Below are 13,248 nucleotides of genomic sequence, written 5' to 3'. Positions count from 1 at the left end.
TTAAGTGGTCCCTTTACTATTTTTGTTTCATTTCGTTTTCTTCTTTTTGGATGATTATGACAGAGAGTATATGTAACACGTTTATCCAGTCATTTAAGTGGTCCCTTTACTATTTTTGTTTCATTTCGTTTTCTTCTTTTTGGATGATTATGACAAATTTTAATACAACAATGACAGTATATACACAATAATGACAGTATTCATCTAACCTTTGACAGTATTCATCTAACCTTTGACATTATATAGCAAATTCGTAACATTTTTACCATTTATTTAAGAGGTGGGCCATCATTGCAATTTATTTTCTTTTCACTTTTTTTTTGTGGGTATGGGGCAGATACATCGCTGGTGAACTGCGATGTATCCTCCCTCCAGAGCAAAGTGTGCGCGGACACTCTTGTGTTCTCAAGGAACTCATCCGCATACTGCTGATTCTGAGTGCTGGCCATTTTTTTGGACTAATCTCCCGCGGGAGTTTGCATGGGTACCTTGGTGGGCAGCATCCCTGACAGTTGAGATTTTTTCCATACCCAAGGCTCGAACCCGAGACCTTAGTTAAGGAGCAAGAGGCCCTTAACCACTCATGCCAACCTCAATTGGTTGAGTGCTGACAAATGACAGTGTACTTTATCAAAGTCCGACCAACAAGGTCATGGTCTAGTGGTTCGTATGATGCACTGTAAGTCTAAGTCGTTCTGTTGTCTTTAATTTGGCTCATTCACACATAAAAAGTAAGTATGGAGTAAAAATTTTATCAACGTTAAAAGGTTGAGGGGTCGTTTGTCATCGTTATCAGTTGTTATTTATCGAGCGATTTCCTTCAATATTGCTTAAAGAACGTTAAATTCTCAAAATACGTCACTTTGTAACATATTTCCCACCATACCTTCCACGTCAACATCAAAACCAGACTAATTTTTTTTTATCAATCGGTACTAAACCGCCAATTGAAATAGCGATTGACCCAACTAAACCGCTATTTCAATTAGCGGCTTAGATTTCAACCACTTTCTGGCTGCAAACTGGAAACAGCAGGTTATGAGGTATGATGCATACAAAACCGCCAACTCAAATGCCGGTTTTGTTTTAAAGCAACCGCCATTTGAGTTGGTGGTTTATATCATTGAACTGCCAATTCAAATGGCGGTTTGCTTTAAAACAAAACCGCCATTTGAGTTGGCGGTTTTGTAGTAAAGCGAGAAAAAAATTACTTTTCTTTCTTCCATGCTGACGTGGACGGTATAGTAAGAAATATGTTATAAATTGGTGTATTTTGGAAATTTAACGTTCTATAAGCAATGAAATCACTCTTATTTATCAAATTTTATGTAAACAAAAATGAAAATTGGTAACACTTAATCCTAATATTTTTTTGTTAGTATTCAGAACTAACCTGCTTATTATAACTATTGTTTTGTTCTCTTTACCTTATTCTTATTGTTTATTAGATCATACCATAAAAGCAGTCCAGATTAGACCAGACCAGCAAAAGCAAAAAGCACTCACATAAAATATTTTGATCACCAGTGCAGAAACTTAAAAAACAGACCATATCAGATGAAGGGAACAAGGCCTAAATAATTTTTGTGACATTATCAATATAAATACTAAATTGTTTGTGTACATGAATTTAGAATTTGAAATACTTCGCAATAAGCTCATTTTGGGGCCTTTTGGTTATGTTTAGATTGGTCGTTCTATACATTTGAACTAGTTGAGTTTCCGGAATGAGGTATCATGTGAAATTTTCACGAGAACATCGACTCCTAAAATTTAAATATTGCTTTATGGGTGATTTAAATATGAAAATGATCCCAAAAGATTGCAAACAATTTAATAATAATACAATACTAATTTTTCCCAACCTTTTGAAATCTTTAATAATGGTCGATGACACCCACCTTAAAAAAATTATAGTTAGTCATATGGTATGAATTCATGATCACAAATTTTACAATCAAATTAAGTTCTCCAAGTCCTCAACCATAGTAGAAGGACACCAAAAAATTTACAACTACTTTGATTGATAATGGCTTTGTTTTAATGAATGTCATGAAGTGGCTCATTGCTCGCTAAATAGGTGGTGGATTGTTATAACAATAAAGTTCGTCCAGAAAAAAAATCCTTTTTATATCGGATTTTTCGAACACTATTGAGAAAATGTTTGAGTTCATATGCTAGCGATGGTGGCCAATCAAAGTTGATAGAGAGGACTAGGCTGGTGATAAGGCTTGAGCGCTTGACCGTACCTATTTCATATAATAGCCAAAGAAAAGTGAAGGTAGAGGAGGAAACGAAAAATTCAAAGGCACCTTTCGAGACACACACACGCGCGCGCGCACACACACGCGCGCGCACACACACATGTATATGTATATACAATGTTGAACAAGAGTATAACAAATTTTCATACTACTCCGTACTATACAATGTTCACAATTAACCCTCGGAAAGAAACAAAACACCCCACCACCAATAGTCCATTTGAGAAATTAAAAACGAATGGCAGAGCCAAGAGATTAAAACCAAAAAAATGAAAAGAATATAGGAGGAAACCATTGCATATACCCAAATAGAGAAATAACAATTTCACAACAATAAGTTATATGCTTTGTTGAGCATTTCCATCATTAAAAAACCGAGCTTCAAAAGAAATCGATCATCACCACCAGAAAATGGTAGACAATGGCCCGTCAGCATTGCAATATATCTACTAAGAAGAATATGAAAAACACTATGCCTCGGCCACATACTTAAAAGAATGAAGGTAGCAAAGGCCCATGACAAACAAAGGCAACCAAAATGTATGAGATGATCAAGAGAACGACAATCAAAGTAAACCCTGCAAGAATTAGAAAAACACGGTATTTATTCAAGCTTGAAGTTTTCAAGAATAACACGAAACTAACTCTTAGTGGATCATTCAATGCACTAGAGGTTAGAATTCTAAAGCTTTTGAGTTTTCTTCTTCCACATCAAATACGACTTTGGTGTCCATGTTAATACTTCATATTGATCATTTACACATACAAAATTACAGATCATAACCTCGTCATATTCTTTATGGATCAAATGTTGAAAATATACGCCGTGTTGTATTAAATGGCAAAAAGTGAAAGAATGTTAGTTGGTTGCAGGCTTGCATCATCACATGATAATTACACATATATAGATATACAGAATTATAGAAGTCTTGTCAGACAGAACTAATGTTTTCCTTTGAAGTTTCTTCACATCCAGTACAAACATAAAAGGGAAATATGCAACAGGAAGCATAATTATGCAACCGGAAACATCAGAGAAAATTTCACATTAGTTTAATCGCACGAGCCTGCAATTTCTCCACTAGACAGAGCTTCTTAAGCGACGACTTTGCTTTCTGAAGCAAAGAGTATTGCCTTGCTGTAGACACCTACTTTTGTCCCCATTCCCGAAAGGGAAGGTTCGATGATGAAAGCATAAATCTCCACTTGACAACGCGTCTCCTATAAAATAACGAATCTCAATTTCCCTTTTCATTTCACCCAAAACCTGCTATTTATGGAAACCTGCTAAAAATAGTAACCGCCGTAATGGGTAGTTGTTAAAAGTGGCAAGTCATAAAAGATAGAAACCTGTCAGAATTAGGTGTTGCACTCCAACATAAATCCTAAATGAGATAGAGATTATGAGAGAATCCTATTCCTAATATGATTCAAAAATAAGAGTCACGTATTAATTAAAATCCTAACGAGCCTAGAGTTCGTAACGGGCCCAGACGCATCCCGTCACAAGGTTAATACGCACTAAAAGACTCAATTAAATCTCAAATACTCCGGATTCTATGAATCCGAATCTGACTAAGAAAACAGCCCAGATCCTATTTTCAACGCCTGGTTCTAGGCGACGAAATCTTCGGCGCCCAGGCCTGGGCGCTGAAAATACCTGGTACGTATTTTTTTCCTAATTCCTCGTGGATTAGAGTTCTACAATTCTATATTTCCACGAATTCTTTTCTATAAATAGGGCCTTAAGTTCGACGTGAAAAAGACAACAACACACAATTATTATTCTGAGTATTGACTCTAAACCCCTAAGCCTAAGCCTCACGCTACAAAACTGATCACGCGTTCTGTCGCAATCGATCCATAAATCGAATAGAACGTATCCTGTCCCATAATTTGAGATTCGTTAAATAAAAGGAGAAATAGCAAAGTCAAAGTGGTTAGTTTTCTGAGAACCGTGACGCACCTCTCAAGGGTGCGTCATAATGTGTCCCTTTTCTATGATTTAATTGCTTTCCTCGCCCTTTTATGAACTGTTAAACTAACTAAATCTGATTGTTCGATCACGCCTAATAAATATGATATTTTTGGGAAATTGGATTATCATGCTAGGTCCCTTAATACAATCTAAATCAGATAATCGCGCTCGATCTAGTATTATATGTTGCATATTGTTAAAATCGACCTAGATTAGTTTAATAGTTAACGCATGTCCCTTCAATTATTTATGCTGAGCTAGTAAGGATATCCTGCCTCTGGAGTTATCGAAGAGCGAGTACTCCTCTTGGTAGTTACAGTCCCCCGAACCCTCAATCTCTACCCTGCGGGTGTACGTTGAGCGATCCCCACCACCAGGGATCACAAGGGAACCTACGGCCGTCGTGGTCAAACATAATTGCACTCCCTTTATGTCACGATAACCGGGTTTTGTCAGTTTTTCTCATTGTCGTTAAAAACTGAATGGCGACTCCTATATTACTAGTCAATTGGGTGTAAACTCACAGGAAATCCAATTACACTTGATTTGACAAAAAGAAGCGTCACACCCACGAGGGACGAGGTCACGCATTAGCCTCGTGCTTTTTCGACCCCCTCACAGTGGCGACTCCGCTGGGGAAAGTGAAGGAAATACTCGTGCTTGTAGGTAATCAAAATAGCCGAAGGGTGAAACGATCCTACCTCGCGTTTATTTCCCCATCAAGTTGGGACGACCTGAAAATCAGCATATCAATGTGAACGGACAGAACCGCATAACGAATCTTGGCTCCCTTGGTGTTTCATCTCGGGAGTTGGGACTAAGGATACCCATCGCCAACCGGGGGGGTGCATACGCTTCGAATGTTGTCCACTCGGCACTTTTGCTAGTAGTACACCCGTCTCAAACCCAATCGCTCGCCCACTAGGTCCCTCTCGCCTGCATGCCCGGCCCCTTGGCTTGCACTAGCGGGTTGGCCTTCTGGGACGAAATTCGTCTGTTGAAAGCACTACCCCGACCGGGGCATGTGGTGGATCTGCGATAGAAGCGGTACCAAGCCAGGCGCAAATAACTACCCATAGAAGCCTATCATAAACTACATGACATATTATTATTGCCTCATGATGGAATGTTAGTTATGTGTAGCGAAATATATGATTGCGTGTGACAAACTATCCTAGAAAAACCAACGACCTTAAAAATTGCCCAAACATTCATAAACCAATTTGCCAAAGAGTTATACCGAAATACGTGTTCCGCAAGCCCGAACGATCGCCACAAAAATAAGTGACGCTCGGGATGGCCTGTAACGAATCCCACAAACGCTGCACAACGCGTAAAGGACGTTATTAGGCAAGCACGCAAAATCGAAGTCGCATAAACAAAAGTAGACGCAAACAGAAAACGAGAACCAGTCAGGGACGCATTTTCAACGCCCCTGGCTGGGCGCCAGAATTTCTCACGCCCTACGCTGGGCGCTGAAGTTGCTGCTTGGCCTTCTGGTCAGGCGCAGCAACCTCGGTGCCCGCGCAAAAGGAAAATACGTAGCACAAAAAACCGTTCGTAAAAAGAATTGCTACGAGGGCGTAAGAAAAGCACTCGATTCTAAAAGCGACTCATAAAAAAGAATAACTCTTTGCGTCGTTGTTAGGCCTCCTACGACGACAATGCTCGGCACCAAAACCGAACATGCTAATAATTATGAATGTCACACGGGCAAGTGTTTCGAAAATCCAAAGAATGACCAAAAGAAAGAACTAAAAAGTGTACCAACAAAAGAAAGAGTGAAAAACCAATAGAGAGAGTCGAAGTCTAGACTAAGTAATACTTGAAACTTTGGGACCAAACCTTTAGCTTATCTTATGCATAGGACTGGTCCTGCCACTTGGTGCCGATCGGGAAATCAAAGGTTAGTACTGTAGACACCTACTTTTGTCCCCATTCCCGAAAGGGAAGGTTCGATGATGAAATCATAAATCTCCACTTGACAACGCATCTCCTATAAAATAACGAATCTCAATCACCCTTCTCGTTTCACCCGAAACCTGCTATTTATGGAAACCTGCTAAAAATAGTAACTGCCGTAAAGGGTAGCTTCTAAAAGTGGCAAGTCATAAAAGATAGAAACCTGTCAGAATTAGGTGTTGCACTCCAACAAATCCTAAATGAGATAGAAAACTGCGAGAATCCTATTCCTAATATGATTCGGAAATAAGAGTTACGTATTAATTAAAATCCTAACGAGCCTAGAGTTCGTAACGGGCCTAGACGCATTCCGTCATAAAATTGATACGCACTAAAAGACTCGATTAAGTCTCAAACACTACGGATTTCAGGAATCCGAATCTGACTAAGAAAACAACCCAGACCCTATTTTCAACGCCTGGCTCTGGGCGCCGAAATCTTCGGCGCCCAGGCCTGGGCGCTGGAATTACCTGGGTACGTGTTTTTTCCTAATTCTTTGTGGATTAGAGCTCTGCAATTCTATCTTTCCACAAACTCTTTTCTATAAATATAGCCCAAGTTCGACGTGAAATCACAACACACAATTCATATTCTGAGTATTGACTCCAACCCCTAGCCTAAGCCTCACACTGCGAAATTGTTCACACGTTCTGTCGCAATCGATCCATAAATCGAACAGAACGTATCCTGTCCCATAATTTGAGATTCGTTAAATAAAAAGGAGAAATAGCAAAGTCAAAGTGGTTAGTTTTCTGAGAACCGTGACGCACCTCTCAAGGGTGCGTCGTAATGTGTCCCTTTTCTATGATTTAATTGCTTTCCTCGCCCTTTTATGAACTGTTAAACTAACTAAATCTGATTGTTCTACCACGCCTAAAAAATATAATATTTTTGGGAAATTGGATTATCATGCTAGGTCCCTTAATGCTATTTAAATCAGATAATCGCGATCGATCTAGTATTATATGTTGCATATTGCTAAAATCAACTAAGATTAGTTTAATAGTTAACGCATGTCTCTTCTATTATTTATGCTGAGCTAGTAAGGATATCCTTCCTCTGGAGTTATCGACGAGCGAGTACTCCTCTCGGTAGTTACAGTCCCCCGAACCCTCAATCTCTACCTTGCGGGTGTATGTTGAGAGATCCCCACACCAGGGATCACAAGGGAACCTACGGCCGTCGTGGTCAAACATAATTGCACTCCCTTTATGTCACGATAACCGGGTTTTGTCAGTTTTTCTCATTGTCGTTAAAAACTGAATGGCGACTCCTATATTACTAGTCAATTGGGTGTAAACTCACAGGAAATCCAATTACACTTGATTTGACAAAAAGAAGCGTCACACCCACGAGGGACGAGGTCACGCATTAGCCTCGTGCTTTTTCGACCCCCTCACAGTGGCGACTCCGCTGGGGAAAGTGAAGGAAATACTCGTGCTTGTAGGTAATCAAAATAGCCGAAGGGTGAAACGATCCTACCCCGCGTTTATTTCCCCATCAAGCTGGGACGACCTGAAAATCAGCATATCAATGTGAACGGACAGAACCGCATAACGAATCTTGGCTCCCTTGGTGTTTCATCTCGGGAGTTGGGACTAAGGATACCCATCGCCAACCGGGGGGTGCATACGCTTCGAATGTTGTCCACTCGGCACTTTTGCTAGTAGTACACCCGTCTCAAACCCAATCGCTCGCCCACTAGGTCCCTCTCGCTTGCATGCCCGGCCCCTTGGCTTGCACTAGCGGGTTGGCCTTCTGGGACGAAATTCGTCTGTTGAAAGCACTACCCCGACCGGGGCATGTGGTGGATCTGCGATAGAAGCGGTACCAAGCCAGGCGCAAATAACTACCCATAGAAGCCTATCATAAACTACATGACATATTATTATTGCCTCATGATGGAATGTTAGTTATGTGTAGCGAAATATATGATTGCGTGTGACAAACTATCCTAGAAAAACCAACGACCTTAAAAATTGCCCAAACATTCATAAACCAATTTGCCAAAGAGTTATACCGAAATACGTGTTCCGCAAGCCCGAACGATCGCCACAAAAATAAGTGACGCTCGGGATGGCCTGTAACGAATCCCACAAACGCTGCACAACGCGTAAAGGACGTTATTAGGCAAGCACGCAAAATCGAAGTCGCATAAACAAAAGTAGACGCAACCAGAAAACGAGAACCAGTCAGGGACGCATTTTCAACGCCCCTGGCTGGGCGCCAGAATTTCTCACGCCCTACGCTGGGCGCTGAAGTTGCTGCTTGGCCTTCTGGTCAGGCGCAGCAACCTCGGTGCCCGCGCAAAAGGAAAATACGTAGCACAAAAAAACCGTTCGTAAAAAGAATTGCTACGAGGGCGTAAGAAAAGCACTCGATTCTAAAAGCGACTCATAAAAAAGAATAACTCTTTGCGTCGTTGTTAGGCCTCCTACGACGACAATGCTCGGCACCAAAACCGAACATGCTAATAATTATGAATGTCACACGGGCAAGTGTTTCGAAAATCCAAAGAATGACCAAAAGAAAGAACTAAAAAGTGTACCAACAAAAGAAAGAGTGAAAAACCAATAGAGAGAGTCGAAGTCTAGACTAAGTAATACTTGAAACTTTGGGACCAAACCTTTAGCTTATCTTATGCATAGGACTGGTCCTGCCACTTGGTGCCGATCGGGAAATCAAAGGTTAGTACTGTAGACACCTACTTTTGTCCCCATTCCCGAAAGGGAAGGTTCGATGATGAAATCATAAATCTCCACTTGACAACGCATCTCCTATAAAATAACGAATCTCAATCACCCTTCTCGTTTCACCCGAAACCTGCTATTTATGGAAACCTGCTAAAAATAGTAACTGCCGTAAAGGGTAGCTTCTAAAAGTGGCAAGTCATAAAAGATAGAAACCTGTCAGAATTAGGTGTTGCACTCCAACAAATCCTAAATGAGATAGAAAACTGCGAGAATCCTATTCCTAATATGATTCGGAAATAAGAGTTACGTATTAATTAAAATCCTAACGAGCCTAGAGTTCGTAACGGGCCTAGACGCATTCCGTCATAAAATTGATACGCACTAAAAGACTCGATTAAGTCTCAAACACTACGGATTTCAGGAATCCGAATCTGACTAAGAAAACAACCCAGACCCTATTTTCAACGCCTGGCTCTGGGCGCCGAAATCTTCGGCGCCCAGGCCTGGGCGCTGGAATTACCTGGGTACGTGTTTTTTCCTAATTCTTTGTGGATTAGAGCTCTGCAATTCTATCTTTCCACAAACTCTTTTCTATAAATATAGCCCAAGTTCGACGTGAAATCACAACACACAATTCATATTCTGAGTATTGACTCCAACCCCTAGCATAAGCCTCACGCTGCGAAATTGTTCACACGTTCTGTCGCAATCGATCCATAAATCGAACAGAACGTATCCTGTCCCATAATTTGAGATTCGTTAAATAAAAAGGAGAAATAGCAAAGTCAAAGTGGTTAGTTTTCTGAGAACCGTGACGCACCACTCAAGGGTGCGTCGTAATGTGTCCCTTTTCTATGATTTAATTGCTTTCCTCGCCCTTTTATGAACTGTTAAACTAACTAAATCTGATTGTTCTACCACGCCTAAAAAATATAATATTTTTGGGAAATTGGATTATCATGCTAGGTCCCTTAATGCTATTTAAATCAGATAATCGCGATCGATCTAGTATTATATGTTGCATATTGCTAAAATCAACTCAGATTAGTTTAATAGTTAACGCATGTCTCTTCTATTATTTATGCTGAGCTAGTAAGGATATCCTTCCTCTGGAGTTATCGACGAGCGAGTACTCCTCTCGGTAGTTACAGTCCCCCGAACCCTCAATCTCTACCTTGCGGGTGTATGTTGAGAGATCCCCACACCAGGGATCACAAGGGAACCTACGGCCGTCGTGGTCAAACATAATTGCACTCCCTTTATGTCACGATAACCGGGTTTTGTCAGTTTTTCTCATTGTCGTTAAAAACTGAATGGCGACTCCTATATTACTAGTCAATTGGGTGTAAACTCACAGGAAATCCAATTACACTTGATTGAATAAAAAGAATCGTCACACCCACGAAGGACGAGGTCACGCATTAGCCTCGTGCTTTTTCGACCCCCTCACAGTGGCGACTCCACTGGGGACAGTGAAGGAAATACTCGTGCTTGTAGGTAATCAAAATAGCCGAAGGGTGAAACGATCCTACCCCGCGTTTATTTCCCCATCAAGTTGGGACGACATGAAAATCAGCATATTAATGTGAACGGGCAGAACCGCATAATGAATCTTGGCTCCCTCAGGGAGTTTGGACTAAGGATACCCACCGCCAATCGGGGGGTGCATACGCTTCGAATGTTGTCCACTCGGCACTTTCGCTAGTAGTACACCCGTCTCAAACCCAATCGCTCGCCCACTAGGTCCCTCTCGCCTGCATGCCCCCTTGGCTTGCACTTGCGGGTTGGCCTCTTGGGTGAAATTCGTCTGTTGAAGACACTACCTCGACCGGGGCATGTGTTGGATCTACGATAGAAGCGGTACCAAACCAGGCGCAAATAACTACCCATAGAAGCCTATCATAAACTACATGACATGTTATTATCGCCTCATGATGATCGTTAGTTATGTGTAGCGAAATATGTGATTGTGTGTGACAAACTATCCTAGAAAACCAACGACCTTAAAAATTGCCCAAACATTCATAGACTAATTTGCCAAAGAGTTATACCGAAATACGTGTTCCGCAAACCCGAATGATCGCCACAAAAATAAGCGACGCTCGGGATGGCCTGTAACGAATCCCACAAACGCTGCACAACGCGTAAAGGACGTTATTAGGCAAGCACGCAAATCGAAGTCGCATAAACAAAAGTAGACGCAAACAGAAAACGAGAATCAGCCAGGGACGCATTTTCAACGCCCCTGGCTGGGCGCCAGAATTTCTCACGCCCGACGCTGGGTGCTGAAGTTGCTGCTTGGCCTTCAGGTCAGGCGCAGCGGCCTCGGTGGCAAAAGAAAAAACACGTAGCACCAAAAAACGTTCGTAAAAAAGGAATTGCTATGAAGGCGTAAGAAAAAGCACTCGATTCTAGAGGCGACTAAAAAAAAAACAAATAATAAATAACTCTTTGTGTCGTTGATAGGCCTCCTACGGCGACAATGTTCGGCACCAAAACCGAATCGCTAATAACTATGAATGTCACACGGGCAAGTGTTTCGAAAATTCAAAGAATGACCAAAAAAAAAACCAAAAAGAGTACCAATAAAAGAAAGAGCAAAAAAAAACCAATAGAGAGAGTCGAAGTCTAGACTAAGTAATGCTTGAAACTTTGGGAACCTAAACTTTAGCTTATCTTATGCCTAGGACTGGTCCTGCCACTTGGTGCCGATCAGGGAATCAACGGTTAGTGCGTCTCGAAGATACATCGCCAACATCAGGTTTAGTGACTCCAAGCTCCGTCCGTCATCCCTCATTCCAAGGATCTCCGCTTCCCCAACCTCGATTCGCACCTTCAAACATGTCCATCGAAGATTTGTGAGACCAGATGGTCCGAATGACCCAACTTATGGGCCAATTGAAAATGGAAAATGAAGCTTTAGCGGCTGCACAAGCCAAAAATGACCTCGATAACGAGAAGAGGATTGAAAAACTGGTCCTACAGCAAACCATGGGGAGAAAATACTTCTCCCTCGATCCTGAGCCTTTTCCTGGCAAACTACCAGAAAAGTTCAGTTCATCTGACTTACCAAAGTTCAAGGCCACGGACAATCCCCGTGATCATCTACTGAGCTTTGTGAATGCCATGAACTTGAAAGGCGTGGACAAGTCCATGTATTTACCTGCCTTTCCTTTGTCCTTGGAACCTGTGCCGCTCAAATGGTACTATCACCAGGACCCTAAGCTCTTCCCCACTTGGGAAGACTTTGTCAATGTCTTCATCAAGCAATACTCGTCGAACATGGATTTCCAAGTCACCATGCGCGAGCTGGAAGTTCTCTTCCAAAAGAAAAATGAGGGTTTCACAACCTACTTTGCTAGATGGAGGGGCCAGGCGGCCCAGCTAATCAATAGGCCTCCCGAAACAGAATTGGTCCAAAAATTCATTGACAACCTGGACCCGGCTTACAGACAACACCTTAGGTACCTGGGACTTGACACTTTCAAAAGAGTTTATGATGTGGGAATAAAGATCGAGGACGACCTCGCCAAAACCATACAAACAAACCCACATATAAAAACAACACCTATAATCGGGGTAACACATCCCAAGCCCAAGAAGTCCATGCTGTAGAAGAGACTCCCGCCCGAAGAAGCCCTGGAAGATGGATCCGAGACCGAAAGTTTGCCCCACTCGGGTCGACTTTGGTACAAGCCTTTGAAAGATTAACCAATCAAGGAAAGTTGAGACCTATAGGCCCCACCCGTGACCCTCCTGTCAAAAGCAAATATTGGGTCGAAGGTACTTACTGCAAATTCCATCAAGGAAATGGGCATGACACTGAAAACTCCTGGAACCTAAAGAATACCATCCAGGACATGATAGAGGATGAAGTGATACCTCTCCCTAACGTTGGCAAACCCAACAACAACAAGAGCCCACTCGGCTCTTGTCACATCTCTCTCGACCAACCAGAAAATGAGAACTTCGACCCTACGGTGTACATTACACCTCAAGGTGCACTGTCAAAGGACCAACTCAACCAAAAGCTTAAGCTGATGGTTGAAGCCCCAAGATTAGTTTTATACTCTATCACGCCCCCTCACATGAAAGCCCTTTGGGCTTGAAGTGTGGATGCAGCATAGGCCTCCTCATACCTAGCGCGAAATATTGCACTTTGAAAGGATGGGTGGATGAGATTCGAACCCGTGACCTTTGCGTCACGTTGGCTCTGATACCATGTCAGAGAATAATGGTTTGAATGGTTGAGGATTCTCATTGATAATAAGAGAATATATACAAATGTACGGTGCCACAATTATGGCTACAATTTAGGAGTGTAAATCAATCAGATCAATTAGCTTGATTA

Source organism: Spinacia oleracea, chromosome 2 (assembly GCF_020520425.1).
Source record: "Spinacia oleracea cultivar Varoflay chromosome 2, BTI_SOV_V1, whole genome shotgun sequence".
Classification (NCBI taxonomy): Eukaryota; Viridiplantae; Streptophyta; class Magnoliopsida; order Caryophyllales; family Amaranthaceae; genus Spinacia; species Spinacia oleracea.
The sequence above is the reverse complement of the archived record's forward strand: the minus strand, read 5'-3'. Positions refer to the sequence as shown.